This window comes from Nicotiana tomentosiformis, chromosome 12 (assembly GCF_000390325.3).
Source record: "Nicotiana tomentosiformis chromosome 12, ASM39032v3, whole genome shotgun sequence".
Taxonomy (NCBI): domain Eukaryota; kingdom Viridiplantae; phylum Streptophyta; class Magnoliopsida; order Solanales; family Solanaceae; genus Nicotiana; species Nicotiana tomentosiformis.
In genome coordinates, this window is record NC_090823.1 from 121,953,995 (window position 1) to 121,965,076 (window position 11,082).

Here is an 11,082-nt window from a genome sequence, read left to right on the forward strand (position 1 = left end):
TACTGACATCGGTTGCTTAGCCTTACGTCGCCCTTCCAAGGAACTTCAGGAAGGCGCCGCGTAACAGTTTGTATCAGAGCCAGGCTCGACATCGGACGAGGGAACTCATTGCCATCATCATCACCATTTCTGACCATGGTGAATTACGGGGATCGCATCACAACCCTAGAAGAGACGGTTGACGCATTACGGCCCATCGTGGATACGTTGCCTGATCTAAAAACCAGCCTAGTGCAAAGGTTGGACGACCTGGACCGCAGAATGCGGCAGGCAGAAATTGACATAGCAAACATCAGTCAAGACTCTGAGGAAGATCGGGAAACGGCTGCCGTCGAGGCAACCAAAATTCATGGCAAATTCGAGGGCCTCCAACAGGAGCGTGCCGAGGATTTAGCCCATCGGGAATTAGAGGCAGACAGACTGACCGTCATGCAGCAAACCATAGACAACTTGATAGGCCAGCTCAATGTTGTCAATGCTGCCCTTCAAAGCCTACTCAAACGAGGCGAAAACTACACCAGGGGTGCCATGAACATTGCCCCCATGCCACATAAGCTGAAAATTCCGGAGCCCAAGCCATACAACGGAGCCCGGGATGCTAAAGAAGTGGAAAACTTCATCTTCGACATCGAACAATACTTCGATGCCGTTGGACAGTTGGAAGAATCCAAAAAGGTATTAACTGCTGCCATGTATCTTTAGGGTGATGCAAAACTCTGGTGGCGAGTCAAATACGAAACCATCAGGGCCGGTGAAGATACTCTCCAGACATGGGCAGAACTGAAGGCCGCCATACGCCTGCAGTTCTTCCCCGAAAATGTGGAATACAATGCACGGAGAAAGTTGCGTGAACTCCGCCACACCAGGTTGGTGCGGGACTACGTGCGTGAATTCTCCGCACTCATGCTAAACATACGAGATATGGGGGATAAAGTCAAACTATTCGTATTCATAGAAGGTTTGAAACCTCATGCTCGTATGGAGCTGCAAAGACAACGGGTAGATACCCTGCCCAAGGCCATTCAAGCTGCAGAGTGCCTTGGGGATTACCAGTTGGAAACTCAGAAGGATAGGCCCCAGCCGCCTGTCCGAGGGGGATACAACGGGAGCCAACCTAGCAACGGTGGCCCCAACAGAAACGGAGGAGATCGGGGTGCATCCAAATCCAAGACTCCTTCCTCAAGCCGCAACACTGCTGCATCAGTCAACAACAATCAGGGGAGAAAGACCCCATCAGAATGCCGTCATTGCGGCGGGGAACATTGGAACAATCAATGCCCCAATATACAAATCAATGCTCAACAAACTGTTGATGATGATGAGTCAGATCAGGACGGCTCAGTCGGTGAAGAACAGGTAGGGGCCTTCAACGCATTTGTTGGCTCCATTCATGATGCCTTGGCGGGAACCAGTACTGGCAACCCCAAGAAGAAGGCATTCCCAATCGACAAGAAAGGGAAAGGAAAGGCGGACGAGAGGCCCCCCTCATCACAAAAGAGGACCTTAATGTTCGTTGACATGAAAGTAAACGGCAGACCTATTCGGGCATTGATAGACACGGGTGCTAGCCACAACTACCTGGCCTCAACTCAGGTGCAACGCCTCGGTCTAGCAGTGCAAAAATGCAAGGGTCGTGTCAAGGCTATCAACTCTCCATCTCAGCAAGTGAGTGGAATAGCCAAAGAAGTGCCAATCAAGCTTGGCCCATACAAGGGAATATTCGACCTACACATAGCTATCATCGATGACTTCGAACTGATAGTGGGATTGGAATTCCTCAGACAGACCAACACCATCCTGGTACCATATGCCAACATGCTCCTAATGATGGGAGACAACGGGGCCAAACCCCATACCATACCGTGCATATCCAAGAAGATGGCCGCTGGAAACATCACGGCCATGCAGTTTAAGGAGGGAACCAATAGACCTGAACCCACGGTTCCGGCTACCCTCAACATCATCAAACAGACATCACATCATCGGGGTCCAACAGCTCATGGCGCCCCTCATTGTGTGAAGACTTGTCAAGCATTCCAAAAGGACAAGTCGGATCACTCAGCACAAGCGGGACTCTTGGAGCCGCTACCTGTCCCATAGAGACCTTGGGAAAGCATTTCCCTGAATTTCATCACAGGATTACCCAAGGTCGGAAATCATGCAACCATCATGGTGGTAGTAGACCAATTTTCCAAGTATGCTACCTTCATCGCAGCCCCACAGAACATATCGGCAGAAGATACAACTCGACTCTTCTTCTCTCATGTTGTCAAACATTGGGGTATGCCCAGCAACATCATTAGTGACTGCGACCCACGCTTCACTAGCAAGTTTTGGACCCAACTCTTCAGTTGCCTCGGATCCAAATTGAGTTACAACTCAAACCATCATCATCAGCAAACATATGATCAAACAGACCGGTTCAATGACATGCTGGAGGAATATCTCTGCCAATTTGCAACCGGGTCACAAACACATTGGGTGAAACTTCTGGATGCTGCTCAGCTGTGTTTCAATTCACAAAAGTGCGCCCATACAAACAAAAGTGCTTTTGAAATTGTTACCGGACATCAACCGCTACTCCCACAAAATGTGAATGCATCAAACATGCCATCATCTCATCGAGCTGCCAGTTTCTCGACAGAATGGGAGCAAATTTTGAAGATAGTGCGGAGCTATCTTGTCAAAGCCCAGGAGAGGGCAACGAGGTATGCGGAACAAAACCGTCGCTTTGCCTAACATCAAGCAGGGGACAAAGTGATGGTAAGAACCATGAGGCGGAACTTATTTGCAAAGAAGACCCAAGATCCTCGCCTATTGCAAAGCTACATCGGGCCTTTTTTCATTGAAAGGCGCATCGGGAAATCCACATACAAGCTGAACACACCAGCCTGGTGGAAAATCCATCCAGTCTTCCATGTCAGCCGCTTCAGGCCATTTCAGAAATGCATGGAAGATCATTCAGAAAGACATCTCACAACACCGAGGGAAACAGATCTCCCAGCCAACAAGAGCTTGACCAATCATCATCATCCGGCAGGTAAGGCTCCGGGGACGTCGCCAACTCAGGTGGGGGAGAATGTCATGGGCTGCTTTCCATCATCGACCCATGACCCCTTGGACGCGCCCCGTGGCGTCCCGGCAAGCCTCCCAATGCCTAGCGCCACGGTCGGCCCCGTGGTCTCGGCAACGCCAAGTGACAAGCGAGCATGCGCCTCTGTCGCCCCACCGATAATCAGTGCCAGCGCCCAGCGGCTGGCGAATGCCATCAGTGCCGCGCGCACCGACAATGCCGCGCGCACAAACCATCATGTTGCCAACAACGCCGCACGCACAAACAGTGCTCCGCGCGCAGACCCAATGCCAAGCACCAGCGCCCCGCCGCTGGCAGATCCAAATAGTGCCGTGGGCGCCCCCAGCAATGCGCGCGCAGACCCTGATGCTCAAGACAAAGTTGCTGCCATCGGACTTGCTTCCATAGAAGACTAAGTCCTTTTCATTGTAATTATAGAGTAGTTTTACTTCATTCATTTTCAGTGTGCTTTTACAGCTTTCTTAGGTCAACTCATGTAACTTTGGTTTATTTTTTTAAGCATTATTAAGGGGGACCAAAGCATTCAAACATTCAAGCATTCAAACAATTCTCTGTACTGGTGTCTCTCCCCCCCGACACCGCATTGCATCTTGTAATAGCTTTCATCATCATCAATACAATCATCAGCTTTCATCATCAATTGTTCATTTTTCGCTGCTCAATTGCTCACGACATTGAATTTTCTGTATGGCACTGACAATCTAGTCTAGCGTACGGCGAGGATCTCAGTTGGCGTATAGCAACCGTACTGACATCGGTTGCTTAGCCTTACGTCGCCCTTCCAAGGAACTTCAGGAAGGCGTCGCGTAACACAACGTATGAGAAGAACAATTTTACAATTTATTCGACGGGAGCTCTTCCATATTTGGAATTTTATTAAGGGCTTGGTAGGCTTGAGAGGCGGTTTAAGGTTTTGGGAGATTAGGCAATGTTTGTGATTTTCCTATAAAATTTTGCAACATGTAGTATTTTCAAACACAATTTTTTTAAAATTTTAATTCTTACAAAACTAGATCCAACATCGTTATTCTAAAACCAAATATAAACCATAGTACTATAATAGGAAGGAGAAAGAATGAGTATAATAGGTAGCTAAGCGGAAGGCATTCCATTAGTAAAAATCCATATTTTTATTACAGACAAGCACCAAAGCGAGCTACTAGGTAGTGGCGTAGCCACATACTGTGAAGAGGGTGGTATCGAAAAATTTATGTATATAAAACTTTACCAAAATTTTGTAGCATATGCTTAAGGCAAACCTAACATTAATTTTGTTTCATCTATATCTTCATTAAAGGGACAATGAAAAGGTCAGGGAAAGAAGGAAAAAAAGGAAAAGAAAACAAAAGACGTGGACGGCAGGATTCGAACCTGCGCGGGCAAAGCCCACATGATTTCTAGTCATGCCCGATAACCACTCCGGCACGTCCACCTTCTTGCTGACTTTCACTTATCCTAGATAATTGTATTTGAAGTAAATTAATACTCCCTCCGTTCATTTTCACTTGTTCATTATTCTAAAAATAGATTTTCACTTTTAATTATCACTTTTAGCATATCAACAGAACACAATTTCTCTTTTCCTGTTATGCTCACGGTATTAATTGCTCATTTCAAAATATTTTCTCCAATCCATTTAAAATATGTATCAATTAATATGGGTATCATGGTAAATTATACACATCATTTATTATTTCTTAAGGAGTGTGCAAAGTCCATAGTGGACAAGTAAAAGTGAACGGAGGGAGTAGTAGTCTACGGCTCCATGCTCCTTAAAGCTATTACTCCATCTGTCTCAATTTAGATGTCACACTTTCCTTATTAATCCGTTCCAAAAAGAATTATACATTTATAGAATTGGAAATAATTCAACTTTAAACTCTTCAATTTACCCATTTTACCCTTAATAAGAACTTTTTATAACTACACAAATGTCATGGCTCTATAAAGTTTTTACCTCTAAAACTTTTAAGACCAAAAGTTTCAAAAGTTTTTTTTTTGTTTTCTTAAACTGCGTACCGAGTCAAACTACCCATCTAAATTGAAACAGATGGAGTACATTATTTTAGCGGACAAGTTACATGGCCAGTTGGTGGTTCATTAGTTAGTATTGCTCTTTCCAAAATTAAGCGTAGAGATATAGGCTTATCCATGGTAGCGGCGGAGCCATGATTTTAATTTATGGATTCTGAATTTTAGAATGATGACATCAAACTGACTGGGTTCTAAATTTAATATTTACACATATTTAATGAATTTATTAATCCAAATACACTGTTTAAGCAAAAACTACTAAATTTAACCGAACTCGCAGCTCAGCTTCTGCTTCCAGCCGTGATCCATGGTGTTAGCTTCAACTTGTTCCCACTACACACAAAAAATACACTCATTCAATTTATAAAAAAAAAAGTGAAAAAAAGGAAGAGGAAGAAAGAGAGCTTACCATTGATAATTGATTTGTTATGAATCTTTTGAAAGCCCTTGACCATCAAAATAATTAAGGTGGAGATTTCAAAGGAGGGATGATTTTAACTAATAACACCAATTTTGTCATTCGTAGGTGTGCCAGCGCTAAATTCATGGTAAGATAATTAGATATACTCCATTCGTTCACTTTTACTTGGCAGATATACTAAAAATAGATTTTTATTTTTACTTATCACTTTACGCATATCAAGAGAAAATAAAAAAAAATTATTGTTATACCCACAATATTTATTACTCATTTCAAATCATTTTCTCAAATTCAATAAAATATGCATCAATTAATATGTGTATCATGGTAAATTATGCATTTTATTTATTATTTTTTAAGGGGCGTGAAAAGTCAAAACGTGCCAAGTAAAAGTGAACGGAAGGAGTAAATAATATTGAAAACACTGACTTGACTTATCAATACTTGTAAGAATTGTATTTCGGTACTTGAAATACAAGTGAAATATTGAAAAACTTGTTTGAGCGGTATTATAGGTAAACTAATAGTTTTGAAACACAAATTCTTTAACTCTTCTATTTTCAAATGAAATTCATTTACAAATACAACTTCAACTTTTAAATACACTATTTCAATGCTAACTCTAATTTTAAATATTATTCTTTTCAACTTCAACCAAATATAGTCCAAACACCTATAAAGTTTCTTTATCAGATAAGAGCTTTCTATATCCTTTAAGCTCCTTATCAATTAATAAATTCCTCTTTCTATATGGAATTACCGGATTGGTGCTACCAGTATATTAGCACCTAAAAAAAAGGAGGCGTATCGAAAAATCTAAGTTAGAATTATTATACGATAAATACTTAAATTGCACTGATCGAGTGTTTACACTCGGTAAATATTAAGTTAACTATAGAAGATAAACTAATTAAGATCTATTAGGATTTCAAATTTTAATAAATAAGAAGATTAAAAAAAAGAAGTAAAGTCAATAACGTAACTTTACAAGTTTTTAGAACTTCCCGTCAGCGTTTTTCATTTTTTTAGTTCATCGTCGCTTCTAGCGTTCTTACAATGAAGGTTATGTAATGGTTATACACTTTTTTATATTATTGTATACGGTAAATATCGGTTAGTACTTCGTACGAATTGGTTTAAATAGTAATACATTGGATCGGAGAAGCGTCTTCATAGTATCAGGTTGAGATCCGAAATCAGGTCACCAAGTTTCGAGCCCGAATGACCGATCAATGTCGAGCTCGATGTTATTATCAAGCTCGAATCCAAGTCAAACTATGATGCAAAGTAAAGTTATCGAGCTTATGATTTAGAGACCGACCAACACTGACCCCGAATCAATACAGGGATCCGAGTCAAAATCGAGCTCGAGTCAAGATCGAGAGCTCGAGTCAAGACCGAAAACTCGAGTCGATATCGAGCTCATAGACAAGAGTCGTTGCAATCCCACTAGAGGAGAGAATCCTGTCGGAATTATAGAAAAACTGATTTATCATGGGTCTCCCACTATGTATTTTTAATTATATCTAAAAGTAGGATTCTCCACTATAAAGAGGATGGCTACATTTCTGTAGAGGGCAGTTCTTTGCTTACATTGTAATTCAAGCACCATATTCTCCTATATTCAAGAGTTTCTTTTAAGCTTCATAAATTGATTCATCTTGCTTAGTCCTAAAAAATTATCATCTTTCCAACATTGTTTATTTTGCATTCTTTGCAATCCATATTTGATATTTTTATTTATCCTTACGATTTGTATTAAGCTATATCACATATCCTTAGAAGTACGTACAAATTCATCTCTATCTGTTTTTCGGGTAAGCAGTTTGGCGCCCACCGTGGGGCTAAGGATAACAGTGGTTATTTGATACGAATCTGCAAAAACACACCGTTTTGCGCTTAGTATCTTGGATTTCGGATTAGCAACGATCAACTATCAATCAAATGGCCTTACCTATCGACAACAGAGCTGGTCTTCAAGATGAGAACAACAACTTGACACCCAGTGTAACGACCTGACTTGTCGTTTTAAGAATTTACGTCTCGTTCAGTAGCTTAAGGTCTCGAGAGGTTTCATAATATGTATTATGACCCGTGAGTGTGGTCGAGTTTGATTTTCGGAATTTAATTAAAAGAACAATTCTTATTTAGAAGCTTAAATGGAAAGAGTTGACCGAAGAGTTGACTTTTGAGCAAATGACCCCGGAATAGAATTTTGATGATGAAAATAGCTTCGTATGATGATTTCGGACTTAGGCGTATGTTCGAATTTGGATTTGGAAGTCCGTAGGACAATTCGACACATTTTGGCGAAAGTTGAAAAATATAAGATTTTGAAAAAGTCCGACCGAAGGGTGAATTTTTGATAACGAGGTCGGATTTCGATTTCGGAAATGAAAATAGCTCCCTTACGTCAATTATGACTTGTGTGCAAAATTTAAAGTCATTCCGGATTGATTTGATACGTTTCGGCGCAAAATATAGTAGTTGATGAAAATTTATAATTCGATTCGATGCGCGATTCGTAATTCCGGCATTATTTGATGTGGTTTGAAGCCTCGACTAAGTTCGTATTATATTTTGAAACATGTTGGTATAATTGGTTGAGATCCCGGGGGCCTCGGGTGGATTTTGGAAGGTTAACGGAGCAATTCGGACTTGGAAGAAGCTGCTGGAAAATGGCAGCAGCTCTTGGATTCGCACTTGCGGAATTTTGGGTGCAGGTGCGACCTCGCAGAAGCGAGGATTTCGTCGCAGAAGCGATCTGGGCAGAGCTAGAGGAAGGTCGCAGATGCGGACAGACTTCTGCACCTGCGCAATCGCAGGTGCGATATTTGCTACGCAGAAGCGACGAGGCAGCGCAGAAGCGGAAATGTTGCGCACCTCCGATCAACGAAAAAGCGGAAATGTCTCCGCAAGTGCGAGCTTTATGAATGGGCAGTGACCTCGCAGAAGCGTGTATTCGCTTGCAAAAGTGAGCACGCAGGTGCGAAAATTAGTCCGCATGTGCGAAACTGGATAGAATCATAAGGACCAAAAATGGTCATTTTTGGCATTTCGTTTAAGAATTTTTGGAGCTCGGATTTGGGTGATTCTTGAGGGATTTTTCATAATCTTGGTTGGGGTAAGTGTTCTATATCCTAAAGTGATTATATTTCATGAATCTATGATTATATTCATTATTTAGTTCGGATTTAAATGGAAGAAATCAAGATTTTTACAAAATCTTCCAAAAATAAAAATTTAAGATTTGGAGGTCGAGTTGTTATTGGAATTCAATAAAATTGGTATGGTTGAACTCGTATCGAAATGTGTGTTCAGATTTCATAAAAATTATGTCGGGTTCTGAGAGGCGGGTCCCGCGTTGACTTTTGTTGACTTTTTGGAATAAATTTTTAATTTGACGTATTATTATCCGAAATTATTTCCGATGAATTTTAATGAAGTTATACAATTAATTTGGATAGATTTGAGCTGTCTGGAGGTCAATTCAAGCAAGAAGGCTATTTTGGAATATCGGCATAACTTCAAAGAAGTAAGTGTCTTGCTTAACCTCGAGTGGGAGAATTTTTCCTTAGGCATTGAGTCTTATGTGCAATTTGTGTAATTGAAAACCATGTACGCGAGGTGACGAGTACGTACTTGGTTTATATGTGCAAATTTTATTGAGTTAAAGTTTTGAGCATATTGTGTAGTAAATTAAATAATTGGCGGCATATATTTAATCATCTATTTGTTGTGCCTAAATCCTTATTGTTGACTCTGTTGTTATATGACAATTTGATGTGATTGTTATTTGATTATTTATGAAATTCTGTGAATTTGCTGGTTTGATAATTATTGGAATTTAATTTTATTTTGGATTTTTTCCTCTGCAAATAATTAATTAAATGAGTTTAAGAAGAGGTATTTATATAATTATTGAAAATTTGGAGTTAATGAAGACTTTGCTTTATGTTGAGTAATTTCTATCTTTGTTGATTGTTTTTGGGTATTGTACACATTGTGTGGAGCCTTTGGCTATTTGTTGTGAAATTAATTGACTTGGTTGTATCTTTGGAATTTTGGTTGTAGCCATTGGACAAATTGTGATATGAATTAATTTTGTTATGTTACCGTGATAATTTACCGTGTAAATTATTGTATTGTATTAATTATTATTTTGAAGATATAATGGTGGCATTTCACTGTTGATATTATGTGGGTATAAAGGTGGCATTTCACCGTGGTTGTGTTTGTTGGAATATTATCTGGGCGGAGTGATAAGGGTGGCAATAGGAGCGATAAGGGTGGCTATTGATATTGTCTAGGCGGAGCGATAAGGGTGGCTATAGGAGTGATAAGGGTGACAATAGTGGCGATAAGGGTGGCTATTGTCAGGGACGATATATGATGATGTGGGGTTGTGGTGTTGATAATTTTCGTGTGATGTTGTGATTTGCTTGTGTTTATTTTTATACCTTGTGCAATTTGTCTTGCTGTTGGTAAATTGATAACAATCTGATTCATATTGAAATTGAGAGCACGTGACCATTGTCAGGCGGATTATAAAATAAAATGTGGGTACGAGGTGCCGTGAGTAAATAATGAGGATATTTAGCACGTGAATTGTCCGTACAGTTGTGATATAAAATGTGGGCACGAGGTGCTGTGATGAAATGATAATGATAATTGGCACGTGAATTGTCCGTGCAGTTGTGATATGAAATGAGGGCACGAGGTGCCGGGGAAATATAATGATTTAATTATGGGCACGGGGTGCCGTGAAAATATGAAAATGGGGTGAGACTCGTATTTTTATGATTATGAAATGAGGTGTCACATGATGACTTTTTAATTGAAATAATTATATTCAAAATATTTATTTGGAAGGATTTTTATTCAAAAAGAATTATATGAAAGAATTGTATTTGAAAGATATTTATTTGAGAAAATTATATTTGAAAAGATTTATTGAAAGAATTATATTTGAAAAATAATTATTTAACAAAAATTATATTTGAAAGAGAGTTATCTGGAAGAATTATATGTGAAAGACAGTTATTTAAAGGACTTGATTTAATTAGGTGTAGTTGTGTTTATTAATTATTGAGTGATATTAATGGTACTCTTGTTGTCTGCTGTGCATATCACTGGTTGTTTTATCCTGCCCTTATTGCTATCTGTTTTCTAGTATTTTGTATATTATATTGCGTAGGTTAATAGACTAGTGAGTGTCTTGACTGTACCTCGTCTCTACTCCATTGAGGTTAGTCTTGATACTTACTGGGTACCGGCCGTGGTGTACTCATACTACACTTCTGCACTTTTTTGTGCAGAGCCAGGTATTGGAGATATCAGACTTGAGCAGAGTTAAGGCGGGATCATAAGGATTCAAGGTAGAGTTACTTGGTCGTCGAAGTCCCTTGGAGTCATTTCATTTCATTGTACTGTTAATTTGTAATCAAACAATATTGCATATTCGATTCTCGTGATCATTCCATGTATTCAGTTAGAGTTCGTGACTTAGTACTACTAATCTTGGGAGGTTGTA

At 39.9% G+C, this 11,082-nt stretch overlaps 1 non-coding gene across 1 annotated transcript; it reads right to left on the reverse strand.

Annotated features, from left to right (window-relative positions):
* Window positions 1-4,444: 4,444 nt before the first annotated feature.
* TRNAS-AGA (transfer RNA serine (anticodon AGA)) lies at window positions 4,445-4,526 on the reverse strand. Its single transcript has one exon. It is a non-coding gene; the product is annotated as a tRNA-Ser (tRNA).
* Window positions 4,527-11,082: the final 6,556 nt, after the last annotated feature.